The sequence below is a fragment of the Lacerta agilis genome, chromosome 2, assembly GCF_009819535.1.
Source record: "Lacerta agilis isolate rLacAgi1 chromosome 2, rLacAgi1.pri, whole genome shotgun sequence".
NCBI lineage: Eukaryota > Metazoa > Chordata > Lepidosauria > Squamata > Lacertidae > Lacerta > Lacerta agilis.
Window position 1 is genome coordinate 92,516,302 of NC_046313.1, and position 15,698 is coordinate 92,531,999.

General features: G+C 39.3%; 1 protein-coding gene across 4 annotated transcripts in view; it reads left to right on the forward strand.

The window, feature by feature from the left end:
• The window catches only part of FOXP1 (forkhead box P1), a 533,089-nt gene that overhangs the window by 72,381 nt on the left and 445,010 nt on the right, over positions 1 to 15,698 (forward strand). For all 4 annotated transcript variants that reach the window (XM_033141225.1, XM_033141233.1, XM_033141229.1 and 1 more), the window contains one exon: positions 3,129 to 3,253. The gene's annotated coding sequence lies outside the window, so the exon portion shown is untranslated. Of the gene's footprint in view, positions 1 to 3,128; positions 3,254 to 15,698 lie in introns of those variants that run through there.

Here is a 15,698-nt window from a genome sequence, read left to right on the forward strand (position 1 = left end):
ATAATGTGACAGTGCAAATGTTACCTTGTTGAGGTAATGCTAACACTCTCAAAATTGCTTCCCCCCCCCTTCCTGCCTGTGTCCAATACCATTTGTATTTTCTGTTTCTTAAAAGAAAATAAGGGGAAGGGAAGTATATTGCGCTACTTCATGCAATGCTACATAACCTGTTTGGAAAAACAGAGTCCCCGTTACCTTGTGGGACCCAAGAATATGAGATCCTTGGCTTCGTTTACTTTCAATTCCAAGCTATTATTTCTTGAAATACTTTCAGGTTCTCCCAGAAGGACCTGGTTCATGATATAAACCACTTTTACCTCTTCTTTATTTCCAAGAAATCATTGTGTCAAGTTTCCAATAAGCAGTAGGCAGCAGTGTTGAGAAGATTAAGCTCCTATATCGGTCATTCATAACTTCCCCAAACAGCTCATTTATCAAAGGGCCGTGTCACAAATGACATGGGCATTCACTAAAATTAAACTTGTTTGGATTTAAATATATGACTTAACATTTAATTTCACTTAAAGATATATGAGCAAGGTGCAGGGTTTGGTTTTTTTTTTACTGTAAGTTGTACTGAATTCTAGCAAAGAAGAACAAAATGTTTTCTTTTGTTTTGTTGCTTGGTGGTAGGACTGTTTTGTAAACAACCTGATGCCTTGGCCTTGGGGACCTTGCAGCTGCTCCATTCAGGTTCCCTGTAGACATTTTGACAAAGTGGGGATTGTTGAAGAAGGAAAGTAAACAAGACAATAAGAGTATATTTGATCATCTCCTAACCTGTTTGAATACACACCAGTTGTTTTTAAGGGCTGATTCCCAGACATGCACTTAAAATCTGACTGGGGGGGCAGGGGGCAGGTTCCACCTGCTCCATGCAGACAGTTGTTGTTTTCAACAGACTCTCAGAATTAACAAGCTGAATATTACCTACCGTGTGTGCATGCATCCTCAAATATGTAAATCACAAGTGTGATGGTGTCATCTTTTCCCCAATGATTTAAAACTTTGATAATACCGTGTTTCCAATCCCTTTGAGGAAGGACTATCTAATTTGATTAGTTTTGTTGTCCTTGCACTTGTTTTTATTTCAACGTGTGCATATGTATGCTTATCCCCTTAGACTGTTTTTCAACTGGAGAGGCCTCATTTTACACACATGTGGATAGCGGCAATGGCATCCTAACATGTTGTTTACGCATGTCCATGTTAGTAATATGTTCAAACAAACATTTCTTGTGGAGATAAGTATTAAAGAGCAGTAGAGCCTAAAATATTTTAGCTTCACCTTTGATCATCATTTGATAACACCTCTTTAGTAAAATGCAGCAGCTGTCCTTGAGTCCATGGTTTATATGATAAAATATGTGGGCTCCATGTGGTTTCGGTTCTTTCCTTGGGCATGGATTTTTTGGGGAAACTGTAAAATGGGCATTTGAGTGACACTGAGTTGGGAGGGACTACTGGATTGTCTATTCCCAACTTTTTTTGTAAACAGCTTAGAGGTTTTATTGCAATCAAGCGGTACATAAATAGATTTTAAAAACCGCAACTGCCTGCCTTTAAAAATACGCTTGTTGAAAAGCAGCTTGCTGCAAGTCTTTAAAAAAAGATTGGAAGCCTTGTTTGTGCCTCAACTACCCGCTGTTGTTATTTAGATTTATTGGTCATTTTTGTTACCAAGGTTTCCAAACGACTTATATTTAAAAACATAGACATAAATGTCTTGTTGTCCTCTGTTCTCCAGTGTCTGAGATGTATGTAATTCGTAGACATGGCTAGCCTATACTCTGCCAGAAAGGTGCTTTTTAAAACAATGGTAAGGTGAACTAACATTTGTTCCTTCTTGCTAGCATGTTTGGTGATGTGGTTTTGTAAACATACTGTGAACATGTAGTCATGGCTTCCTTTCAATGCATACTGTTGTGTACTTAAGTATCCGCTTCGTCTTTTATGGTGTTTAGTGCTGCAAACTTCGATGTGTATGTGAGGTTCCTTAAAATGAAAGAACATGGGCCTTCTGCCTTCCAACTCTTCCATTCATTTCAAGAAGCAAACTGTTTTCCTTGCTGCATTGTTAACATTTAGGCCAAATTAGCTGCAAGCAAACATTTCCACTCACAGATAGGAAACTATCTGAATAGGGCTGCAACATTTAGTCCAGGCATGTCCAACAGGTAGATCGTGATCTACCGGTAGATCACTGGACATCTGCGGTAGATCACTGGCAGATCATTGGCTCCCACCAAAGAAGCTGAACAACTGTGGCTCCCCTAAAAAAAGCTTCCTCCTTCCTAAAAAAAAAAAGGGGGGTAGATCATTGCCAGTTTTTAACTCTGTGAGTAGATCGCAGTCTCTTGGGAGTTGGCCACCCCTGATAGAGTAATGGATTTAAAAGTTACGAATTTTTGTTATTATCAGCAGATTTTACAAAAAATCATTAAAAACAAATATTTTCAAGTCAGTTGCTTAGAAAAATGTGGGTGGCAGATCCAGCACAACCTTAGAGGAAACATTACTCCTTTCCTTTCTTATAGGAGGGAATTCTAAAATGGAGAACAAAAGCAGGAGAGGGCTGTTGCGCTCATGTCCTATTTGTGGGCTTCTCATTGGTCAGGCTACTGTGGGAAACAGGACACCAGACTAGATAGGCCTTTGGCAGCAGAGCTCCCCTAATGTTCTTACCAATAGAGCCTGTAATATATGTGCCGTATAAAAGCAAAGAATGAGAATGTGTTGAAAGTGCCTTCAAAAAATTCCTCACACCGAAAACTGTGTGTTAAGGAAAAGGAGGCAGGCGAACCCCACCTGCCGTTTAACCCATTGTGCTTTGACTATACACGATTTGAGATTAAGGCACGATCCCCGGAACATAGACCCTGCGTAAGTTGTGAGCTTACTGTAATGTTAAATTTACTGTTTAACAAAAAGATACATATTGAAACTAGAATACATTTTGATGAAGTTCTGGCAATGGTTCTGTTTATAACTGCAAGAAATGACTGTTAGATAAAATTACGTATTGCAGCCATTTTCCCCCTTCCTTCATTGGCGATGCTTATTATCTTCTTGTGAAAGGAACCAATCCACCAAGCATTCTTCTGATCCAGAGTTTTTTCCTGTTACAGCATGCTGTGAATCACTTACCTGAGTGAATCTGGTTTCTGAATACGCTGGAAATGAAAAGGGGTCAATCCCTTCCAAAACTTCATCAGCCATGAATGAAAATGCATAATAACCACAACTAAAACTGGTAAGTCAATAATGTAAATGTAAGTAGTCTCAGTAATTTAAAACTCGCTTCCTAAGAACTCACAGAGACCCTTAAAAATGAGCCCAAAACTTTCCCCCCTTCCACTTTGGTCATTTACAGTGTTTATTTTGTTAATCATCTCAAACATTGGTCTTCCATTAGCAGGTTGGGACCTCCTACTGGTTCCAACCTCATGTAAGGTGGGTTGCAACAGCAGCACAATCTCATAATCAAATATGGTAAAAAAGAGAGAAATTGATTAAAAGGTGGCTCCCAGGTTGGAAAAGGTTGGAAACTACTGATCTAGAACATTGTTGGTATTATAACAGTGACAGAAGAGCTGGTGTAGTGTTATTGCTAATAATGTGAGCTATGAATCAAGTTCCCTGTTCAATTTAAACCACATGACCTTAGACAAGTCATCTTCCTTGAATAGCCCCATGTGCAAACTAAACTACTTTATTGGTTTGTAAAGATTGCAGAGAATTCAAACATGCTCAACCATGGTTTAACATGATGGGAACAATCTGCTGTTAGCCTCAGCCTTAAACTCCCCCTTTCCGCTGTTTGGCCATAAGTAAGAGTTTGGAAGCTTCCACTTTGAGTTAAACACAGCTTTCCATATCTTCTGGTTCTAAAGCTTGTTATTGTTAACTATGATTACTTTAAAGTAGCCAGCTGTTGAAATCATAATTTAAAGTTGGCTTCTTTTAAATAACCATTTTTAAAGTTAACCGCAGTCCGTTGGTCGGTACCACATGACAAATTGTGGTTAACCAAAGGAGGAAGAGGAAGCTTTCAAACCCTTCTTTGTGAGGACAGGAGAACCCAAGGGTCTCTACAGTTTGTTCGTATTGTGTTAACCCAAGGTTTAGTGTGATATTTCAATGCAGCCAGTATATTGGAAGCTCTTTGAACACTGAAAATGTGCCAAATAGATAATGAATGTAGTAACTGTGACAAAATATAGCTGCAACTCAATAATTTATAGATGGTTCCCAGTACATTTCATTTTATTAAACTGTTTAGAATAAAAATAGTTTCATAATGAAAGTTGATAATGTTTTTTTGACATGTAAAGTCAGCACAGAAAGATCTAATGCTTATTGGGAATCGGTTGATCAGCAGTGTTGTGGATGCCTCACTTGTAATAGTAACTTAAAATGAATGTACAGGAGCTTCAGTACCTTATACTTTGGGTCCCAAAATAGAATATTCATCATTTTAGTATACTTCTGTCCCACTGACAAAATGATGTCACTGACCATAGATTCATAGAGTCAGGGGCACCAGCTAGGGAGGGCCAGGTCCACTCCTGCTGAAATTTTCAAGGAGGGAGATGGGCCCCTTCAATATCCTGGGGCGACATGCACATGCCATGTGTGCACACCACGTGACAGGTTCAAATCACTCAGACATATCCTGTTACTTCCACTCACGACTACCACCACCATATGTCTCTTCCTTCTCTGGGAAATGGCAGGAATTGTTCTGTAGAATTACTTTGTTGTAGTTACTTTTGCTCCATAATCTGATTGCCTTGTACAGATGTAATACTCCCTGACCACCTCACCATGGCTAGACTATCAAGAAAACTCCAGCAGCTCATACGTTCCTTATTTCATTTTGCAAACAGGCTGGTGATTAGTCTTGTGTGATTGGTACTGCCAGACCTCTGAATTACTAGCTTAGGTCTAAAGCAATTCCATCATTCATATTGTAATTATTTTGGCCTACCTTTTTATTTATCAAATATTTCGCACTGGAAGAAATACAATTATTCTTTAGTCAGAAGAATGAAAATTGAGCTCTGTTTTTGGTTTCTAGATTTAACAGAAAAGAAAGGATTTTCAACTAGGAGTTTGCTTAAAGTATATGGAATCCCCCCCCCTTAACTTCCTTTTAAATAATAACTTTGCATTGCTGGCATGTAATCAATAACCCTCTTTGCCTATTATAAATCCACTTTCATTCAAAAATAAAATTAACACATATTTTAAAGGGGCTGTGCTTTTTATTTTCCAGGAGTCACCCTGCCATTAAACATGGATTATCATAACTTCATGTTTTACTGGCTGACATAGTAAACAGCTGAATAGATCGATTTCGCTAAGTTCACGTGCAAGTATGTTTACATGGAAGTTATACATAAATCCCACGTGTTTATACTTAAAACTTGATGTGTTAAATCATCATACAGTGATACCTCGGGTTACAAACGCTTTGGGTTACAAATGCTTCGGGTTACAGACTCCGCTAACCTGGAAGTAGTACCTCGGGTTAATAACTTTACCTCAGGATGAGAACAGAAATTGTGCGCTGGTGGTGCGGCGGCAGCAGGAGGCCCCATTAGCTAAAGTGTTACCTCAGGTTAAGAACGGTTTCAGGTTAAGAACGGACCTCCGTAATGAATTAAGTTCATAACCAGAGGTACCACTGTATTGACAAATCAAAGCATGCAGCTTTGCAATCCATTATATACACCTAGATTCAGTGAGAGGGATTTTTATGTATTCTCCTCAGATTTCAAAAATTTCCTCAGCATTGTTCATTTGTTTAGCAGCATAAAGGGGAATGTTGCTGTGCAAGAATATACAGTATCTTAAAATGGGGGGGGGGATTCTTAGCCCCAGCCCCAGTATTTATGTAGATGCACACAATTTTTTAAACATGAAGATGGCAAAAGTTTTCCCTGTGTTTGTAAACATTCGCTTAATAACTCAAAATAATAGGAAAGCTCCACAGTTTTATCCTGCAGAACATCGGAAGAGGCCTGGGTGTTACTCTGATACAAACGTGGTATGATGAAAATCTGAATGATGCGTTTGGCTTCCTCACTCCTTGCTCCATTTTGGTGTCCTTTGGCAAATAGGCAGAGTTACTTATTTTGTGTCAAAACTATTGGCTCTTTGCTTAATATTCTCATGATTTAACTTATATGTGACCATCTCTACAAATAGAGAATGTGTCCTGAAACTGGTGTCAAAAGCAGAGATGTAGATCCTTAGTTCTGGCTTCAGAATGCAAACTCTGATCCCTTTGATGCCAGTATTGCATGGCAGGCAGTGGCCTGCTATAACTTTGTAGTGCACTTTGACAGCAATCCAAGTAAACTTCGTTCTATCTTCTTTTTCTTCTTCTTCATGAAACTTTTTCAGGATGGGGGTGGAATGCAATTTTAGCAATTTAATATATACTGCCTAATGTGTTTTATAAGCCATGTGTGCTCAGTCCTAGCTATTTTGGTTTTCCTCCTAACACAATGAACCAAATATTGGGGGAAAATGCCGCTCTTTGCTGCCATCATAAAGAACGGCTAGATTTCATAAACAGTTATGGATGTTGGCAGGTGCCTATCATACTGTATAACATCCTGTACAGCACATGAAGACGGTGTCAACTTACATTTTATCTCTGAAGTAGTTTCAAAGCATTTATTTGCTTTCTCTTGAGTCCTTAACCTAATTCAAGTAACATAATTGGCTGAATATTTTTCCACATAACTAATTGGCTAGTTGCCAGTGTGGAAACCATTGTCTGACTTGATGATGATCAGAAATTAACATGACATTTGCGTGGTGGTAATGGAATATATTAGTAATGTAATTCTCGACTGTAAAAAAGAGTCCATCATTTCCCCTAACCTATGATCAGCAGGATGGGCTGAAAGAATGATGAAACGTTCCCAGCAGGCAGATCCCAACACTGGCTAGCCAATCTCTGTGTCAAATTTTGTTTTAAATTCTTCAGACAAAGCTGTAATGCTTACCAATTAATTACCACAAATGTCAATTAAAAATCTACCAAATAATGCAGTAAGATTAAAATTCAATTAAAAGAATTACATTTAACAAGGGGGGATATACATTATTTTAATGAATTCTGCTGAAGGTGACAGATTATATAGATATGTTTGTGCGCTGTAGGTGGATTAGGATTCACTGGGCAGTGTGAACTCCGTAACTTCATACATATATTAATTGTGAGAATTATTTCCACCACAGTCATGTCCTTAAGGAGTTGAGAGCCTCAAAATATCACATGCCACAAAGCTAAAGAGACCCTTTGTATTGTTCCAATACTGCTTTGTCACATTAGAAATGCATTTTGTATCTTTGTTTTGTTTCTCTATAGCCTTCTCCCAACAAATACATTTACAGTATTTTTCAGTAGTTGCATCTGTGAAATTGACTTCGTCAGTTGGGGCAGGGGGGAACTCTTCTCATTAACAGTTGTCCCCTCTCCCATTTCACTCACCCTTCATTCATCTCCCAAAGTAACCAATTATTTTCCATTTGTTCTGCAATGCTCCTAATGGGATTGTGGTATACCAAGGGCAGGCAAAATAAGGACTACGAGTCATATCTCTACCAGAGGACTTTTTTAAAAAACCAGGTTGCAAGAGAAAAAGCTTCGATGGGCTTGCCACAGTTTGCCAGTCTTGTGTTGTCTCCCATGCTTTTAAAATTTTAATTGAAGTAACCTTGCTAAAAACAAGCATGGATCCAGGTATACCTTGCAGGTGTCCAGGTTCAGCTAGGGGGACACCTGTATACAAGACTGTGCAAGGCTTACAGCCCAATCCTTACAACACCAGCAAATAAGTGCTGTGGCTGGGATCCAGCAGCCACTTGGACCAGTATACCGAACTAAGTCACTGCCTTGTGTGCAAGTTATAATAAGAGGCAACATGGAGCTGAGGCATAAGGTGACGCTGCATTGTGGAAGTGATGCAGAAACAAGTATAGGTGTGATGGTTATCTGTGCACCACCTTCTAGTGGCATTGTAGTTACTGTACCTACCTCAGCACAAAGTGTTAAATATGTAATTGCAAGGTTGAAATGGTATTGGGTTGCACTGCACAGTTGGACGAACTCGCCCCTGTTTCCTTGCATAGGATGCTAGAGTCCTTATGCATGCTGAACCTTGTGACCTGCATATGGAACTCCTGCCCCATGGCCAGTGCTTTCTCTGCCGATTTCTCTGCACACGCATCTCCTGGGGCATGTATGATACTATTTCCAACCATTCATTCAATAGAGAAGCCTGCTTGGCTGGCAGTCCTGAGTGTACACTTCTGGATTGGAACGCTAATGCATACCATCCCCAGGAATCACTTTATGTAAGACTATTGCTGTGCTGTTACAAAAGAGCAATATTTGCATTTGGATGTAATAGAGAGCTAATTTTAAACGGTACTTTAATGGAATGGTTTTGTAAAGCATTTTTCATGCTTTCTGCATATGGTTGTCTGCAGTAGGTAGCAGGGTGGATAGAATATTTTTAAGCCCATTGTTTGCTGAATACAAGTGAGCTAAAGTTTTTTGAGCTGAAAGCAAAATGTTCTCAACAGGTTCTGCAGTTTTAGATGTGCACAAGTTCTCTTTAGAGGGGGGGGGAAGGGGCGTTACAGGTCTGCAACAGATAACGGCTCTGAATTTCTACACAGCGCAGAGCGTTTTAAGAAGAAACAAGTCTGCTTATTTGTACATTTTTCCATCTCTATATCAAACGTGGTTGGTTTTCACACTGCTATATCTGAAAAGGTGCAGAAGGAGGGGGGAGCATCTGCTTATTGCTACCAACAGGTATTGCTACCTACAGCGCGTTTCACTTTTTGTCAAGTGCTGGTAGAATTAAACTTACAGGAGTCAACAATCCCCTGATTGCTGAAGACTTCTTCTGCATTCCAACAGTCAGTAAAGCAAGAGAAGCAGAGAGGGTGAACTTTTACAGGAGGCACTCAGTGAGAAGGAACATGAGAATTGTAAGAAGTACCCACTTGTTAAATAGGTTATAAAGCTAGCTTCGTTCTGTTTTTCTCAGGGCATTTACGTTTTTCTTCTTCATTTGAGCAGCCACAACCGTCCTCAGGAACAATGGTACAGCTAGGACTGGACCTTGGGGTTGAAGTGTAGGGCCTGTAAATGACCACCAAGATGTTGAGGGCAGTAGCAAAGAGGCGCCATCTCAGCGCATGGGCATGCGGAAGCCCACCAGGGCTGACTCTAGCTGCCGCAGAAGCCTTTCTCTCCCCTACTCCCCAATATTCAGGGCTTCCCCCCCGCCCCCACCGGAACTTGCCATAATTTAGCTCCAGCACCTCTCAGTCTATATGAATTGCCCCCCAAGAACTCCAGTCTCTGTGGAAGGCTGTGCCTTTTGGAAGCTAACCCTGTTTCAAAAAAAGTGCCAAAAAACGAGAAAGCAATTTTTCAGGAGTCTGAATTTTTTTACCTCAACCTTGTTTTGTGGGTTTGATCCTTTTGGAAAACCGCAGTTCTGAAGGCGAGCTGGTTTCAGAGGGTTATACTTTCTGTCAGTCCTGGATAACATGTCCTAGTATTGCTCATTTTGTCCATATACTCTGAACCCTGGCTCGCAGCCAAATTTAGTGCCATTGAAATAACTGGGAACCAACAGCCTTAATCCATAGCATTGTTGCTTAACCAGGTGGTAGAGTGGGCCTTTAGAAATATATTTTCCAAATTAAGAAAAGGAGAACTCCGTTTCTGGCTATTTTATATAGGCTACTTTTGGGTTTTCAGTACTCAGAACTGCCCTTTTTAATCCAAGTTGTATGCTCTCAGGAGTAGGCCTTGAAGAGCTTTGTAACCAGGAAAGCATGGGTCATAAATGTGTAATGTTCATACAGGGCAACATTCATTGAATCAATGCATAGCTTTCCACTGCTACCCTCCATTAATACTCCTTTCCTACAAAGCCCCTAAGAATTACTTAAAATCTCAATGCATGAGGAAATAGTTAGCTGTGGACTATTTGCCAGCAAAATCTCCTTTGTGAATTCTGACTCTAATGTCCTGGATGTTCTTTGCACAGGCACATTAAATGGTCTTCAAACAGTTGAGAGGGTTTTTAAACTGTCCAGCAGTCATAGGCACTTGCCATATAGCATTCAAGTATAAATGTCTCATCAGTGCTACTTCTGAAGCCAGATATTCTACAAATTTGCGATCTGATGTTTCATAAGCTGAGAATACGGGCCCATGCTTTGAATTAGAAGGTGCCACAAGATTTCAACATACCCTTGCCTTTTTGGCATCCATTCCAGATTCGCAAAGTGAATCCTCTTTTAAAAGGGGCACTTAGATCATTAGTGCATCACAGCAACAGAGACAGCTGCAGAGGCCTGGTGATATTTGACTCAACTGGGGGTGGGGTGGGGGTGCTGGAACCAGGTGGATCTTGCTTGTGGATTTTGGTGAGTATTTTTTTAAAATTTAAATGCAGAGTTTGTTGTACTTCTTTGCAGATTTTATTCGATTTTGGTACCAGCCCTCGTTGTATGTCTTATGGGTATGGGTGTGATCTAACACTGCACCAGTGGATGCAATGGAATTCTCCTTCCTCCCCTCTCCACTGCAGCCCCCCATGTCCCTAAATGTGTTTTAGAGGATTCCCCAAGCCTCCAGAGCAATTTGTGGGGGGTACAGTGGGGGGCTGTAGGGGGTATGGGTGGCAGGGGAATTCACATTTGACCAAGCGGAAATCCATTGTGTAAGTGGAACACCTCAGTTGAACATCACCTTATAATTCCACTTTTAGGTTTTCAAACTGATTGCTTATTTTATTTGTTGGAATTCTTCAGACACTTGACATTGTTCAGTGAGTTAAAGATATTTTCTTTCTTTAGAGTTTTGTCTTTAAATGTAACGTTTCCCAGTTTTGTACATTAGACAGAACTGTTTCCCCCCCCCGCGCAGTACATTGTGTTGTCGTTGTTTGTTCTTACAGGGTTTTTTTTAATATTTCTTTTAAATTATGTCACTGAAGTATACAAGAGCCGACATGTGCAAATATGTAGTTAGACAACTGCAAAAGTATATTATTTGCTGATCGACCATAATGGTTCCACAGAAGCCATTATACTCAATCATATCATGTCAATCTGTGGTAGTTATTATGATGGTAATGCAAATATGCATTTTTTTCCTTTCCTTTCCTTTTCTTTTCTTATAAAAGGGGAAAGAAACCATTATTGTACATATGCAATATCTGCTGATAATCATCAGTATTTTTGTCTTCCTTGCAGTAATAAAATAACTTTGACTATGCTATAGTAAAGACTGTAATACCATTATTAACTACCACTGCTGCTACCGTTACTACTAATGTGTAATCTGAAAAAGTGAAAACCAAGTTTGAGTTGTCTGTGGAGTTAATCTTATTACTGATTTGGTGGACAGCTGTTTAGTCTGAGCAGCAAATTTCCTACAAACTGAGTTATATCCCTTCTGAGCTAGATCCTTTCACAGATAGGTGAAAGGTAGGTCTGAGCTTCCATCCTGGTTAGGTTGGGAAGATGTTGGATCTGACCATTTTTACAAACTGCAAGTTAATCTGGGCTTCATTTTAGCCCAACCTGAATTAGTCAAGTGTTAGGCTGAACAACAACTAGGAATTGGAGAGGAACACCTGCTAGCTGAGAGCACTATACAGAAAGTTTCACATAGACCAGAAATCTAAGGTGGAATCTTTTTGTTGTTCAGTCGTTCAGTCGTGTCCGACTCTTCGTGACCCCATGGACCAGAGCACGCCAGGCACGCCTATCTTTCACTGCCTCCCGCAGTTTGGCCAAACTCATGCTAGTCGCTTCGAGAACACTGTCCAACCATCCCATCCTCTGTCGTCCCCTTCTCCTTGTGCCCTCCATCTTTCCTAACATCAGGGTCTTTTCCAGGGAGTCTTCTCTTCTCATGAGGTGGCCAAAGTACTGGTGGAATCTACAAGTATCTAAAAAACGCTGTGAAAATGCTTTAAAAAATTTTTTGGGGAGAAATATTTTGAATTTGCCATAGCTCACCATTGCCATCTAGTTTCACATTTTATGTTTTTTTTACTCGGGGATTATAGATTTTGGTTTTTGTCTGTGGTTTGATGAAATAAAACAAAATTGAAAAGTCAATTAAGTTTAGTTCCCATTGACATTGACAGGATATCACTTAGCTTTGACTTAATTTTCACATTGATTTAAATAGGATCTAAATAGGACTAGCATACTGTGGACCCAGTCCTTTGATTTGGGTCCTAAGAACAATGGGCCTCTCTCACCTCCTTCCCACTGTGCTCCTTGGACACTTAAAAGTCCACTCCTTAAAAACAGGGGAGTGGAATATTATTCACAGTAGCATGGGGGGACTGCATTTGTGGGTATGAGAATTGGCAGAAATCTCCTCCAATCAGAAGTGCATTCCACTCAAGCAAGTTTTCCATTGGATCAATAATTATAATACTATCTTGACACAAAGGAGATTGGAATCTTTTACTATACAGAAATCATCAATATTTTTCTTTTGAAACATTGTACATTTAAAGTTTGTTCCTCAAAGATACAAAATGACCAGAAATCTGCGAAACAGTTGGCTTCCTTTTTTATTTTATTTTTTGGTCTCTCTCATCCCGAGTTTTAGATTCGTGGCTATATGACTATATTTTTATGGTGGAAACTGAATCTTACATTTGTGGAAGGAACTTGGACAGGGAAAGTCAACTCTTTGTCTTCCTTCTCTTACTAGAATCTGAATGACTTTCAGTGCTGCAATTAAGGTCTTTTTTTGAGGTAGCTGTTTAAATATTTATTAGCATTGCAGTATTGGGTTTTCTAAATAACTCTTAAGGCATTTGCATGCACACACACACCAAACTGTTGACAATTCTGTAGTGGAATAGACTAATTCATTTATTTTTTTGGGACTCAGTCAAGTGTGATTGGCTTAGTTACTGAGGAATTTATTTTAGGGAAAAGTCAGTGTCAACTGAAAAATGGTTCCATTCTGAAAAGACAAAAATTCTCTTACTTGTGAAAATGTGTCTTGGCAGCCAATTTGACTTCTGATACAAGATTTAACACTTCTCTTGAAACATGAATATTTGCCATGGCAACAGCAACATTGTGCACCACATGTTGAAGATTTGCTTTCTGTGCTTCCTGGTTAGCGTTGGCAGCATGGACTTTTGGTAACTGCCCCTTCCACAGTTCCTTAATCTACCTCTGCTCAAGAGTCAATGCCTTGTCTTGCAAAAGTCAGTTTTTAGATTGCAGAAGAATGCAGTGCATTTTGTTAATGGGTGCATTACCAATATCTGTGGCTAGTAGGCTATTTTGTGCCTGTTACGTTTGAACAATTTCAGCAGAGGGCCTGGTTTTAATGTATTTTAATATCTGTTGGAGGCCGCCGAGAGTGGCTGGGGGGACCCAGCCAGATGGGTGGGGTACAAATAAATTATTATTATTATTATTATTATTATTATTAGTATTAGTATTAGTATTAGTATTAAAAAGCCATCAGTAGGGCACTTCTATTATTATATTCCCCAAAACATTGATAATAAAAAGCTCAGAATGCAACCTTTTCAGAAGTATGAGCTGTGTAGCAGGTTTTCTCTTTTGGAGACCTTTTATGCCAAGTCTTCATTCTTATTTTCAAGCTCCAAAGGAATAAACAGATATTTGGGGTGAGGAGCTGAAAGGAACAGGGCTGTGCTGTCTGGGGCTGATGGGAGTCGTAGTTCAAACATCTAGAGGGCAGCAGCTTAGCAAAGAAGGGTCTAAGCTCTTTCTGATCTTATCTAAACCATCTGATGAATAGTTTCAGTTCACTCCCAGCAGTGCATCTACCTAGATTAGACCAGATCTGTGTATGATAGTCCTCTCTTTACAGAAAAATAACCTACATTCCACCTGCTCCTAATCTGTAATATTGAGAGAGAGAGAGGGAAATTGTGACACAGTGATGACAATAGAACACTCAGGTAATTTAAAGTTATAATAGTAAACAGTGATAGTAGAATCTGGTTACCGTTATAATTGGTATATAATTTATACACAAATATTTTATAGTTTGGCTGTGGAATTTTCCAGGTTTTCAATTATAAACAGAGTGTGGACTTCTCAAAAGTGGCATTCTTGTTTCCATTTTGCAGTAACATTAAGCAGTTCAATGCTGGATTTTATCCCGTTGAAATACTAACTATTTAAATTCACTTTAACCTATCTATGTATTGAATTGAATATCCTATTGAGATTTCAATTATGCATGAATATGGTACACTTGTTTGTTACTAAGGTGACTAATGTGTCAAGGTTATGTTGATGCTGTACCATTAAAAATGAAATAATAATACAAAAAAGATGTTGACAAGCTGGAACGTGTGCAGAGGAAGGCAACCAAGATGTTCAGGGGTCTGGAAACTAAGCCTTATGAGGAGCGCTTGAAGGAGCTGGGTGTGTTTAGTCTGGAAAAGAGGAGACTGAGAGGAGATATGATAGCCATCTTCAAATAACTGAAGGGCTGTCATGTGGAAGAAGGAGCATGCTTGTTTTCTCCTGCTCTGGAGGGTAGGACTCGAACCAATGGCTTCAAGTTGCAAGAAAGAAGATTCTAACTAAACATTCGGAAAAAACTTTTTGACAGTAAGAGCTGTTCAGCAGTGGACCAGACTCCCACGAGAAGTGGTGAATTCTCCTTCCTTGGAGGTTTTAAAACAAAGGTTGGATGGCTATCTGTCATGCAGGCTTTAGATGAGATTCCTGCATTGCGGGGGGTTGGACTAGATGACCCTTGAGGTCCCTTCCAACTCTAAGATTCTATGATTCTTTGAAAAAGAAATAATGCAATGCTGGCTAAAATCATTACATCCTATAGAATAAAGTTTGGACAGCATCCTTCAGTTCAGATGTAGTTCTGTGAAATTACCTGTTTCATAGTTTAAATCTAATGTTGTTTTTGCATTACACTGCAAATGAATCACTGGGAGGCTATTTTAAGATATATTTATCAAGGGAGTAGGTACAGTTAGACAAATCATTGAAGCCCATGTTTACTTCCTTGGCTTTTCCTTTTATGATGTTTCAGTTGATTACTGAATGCAAGTTTCTAACTTTTGCTGGGGTTTATTAGACCCATATTTTTTATTGAGACCAATAGTACAGAAAGTGATTTTAATAATTGTAAATATGAACATATCAAAGGCTTGTGAGCTGATCTGTATATCAGAAAAAAATAGCCTTCTTGCACCACTTTAGAAGGCTGATAGAAGATCACTTGTCTAAACGTTCTTCTTGTATAAACTCAACTCCTTGTACATAGAAAACTTGATTCATTGGGGAAGCATAGGCTAGTATTATTTTCCATGTCATATTAACTTTACTCAGAAACGTGGGGAAACATTTAATCATGCAATCCTCTTCCTATATTCTTCAGTTATACAGTCCCAGAGTTCTGCCTCATGTTAAAAAACAACACTGGCCCCCCGCTAGAACAGCATTTTACAGAATGCAAGTGAAAAGAGAAAACTGAATAGTAGACATATAACTCTTCCCAGTAATAATAATGTTCAGCGCTGCTGAAGATTTAGAGCAGTTTTAATGGCCACTAGCAATTAAGTTGTGTATGGTTGTGAACTCCTTTCTTGACAGAGCTC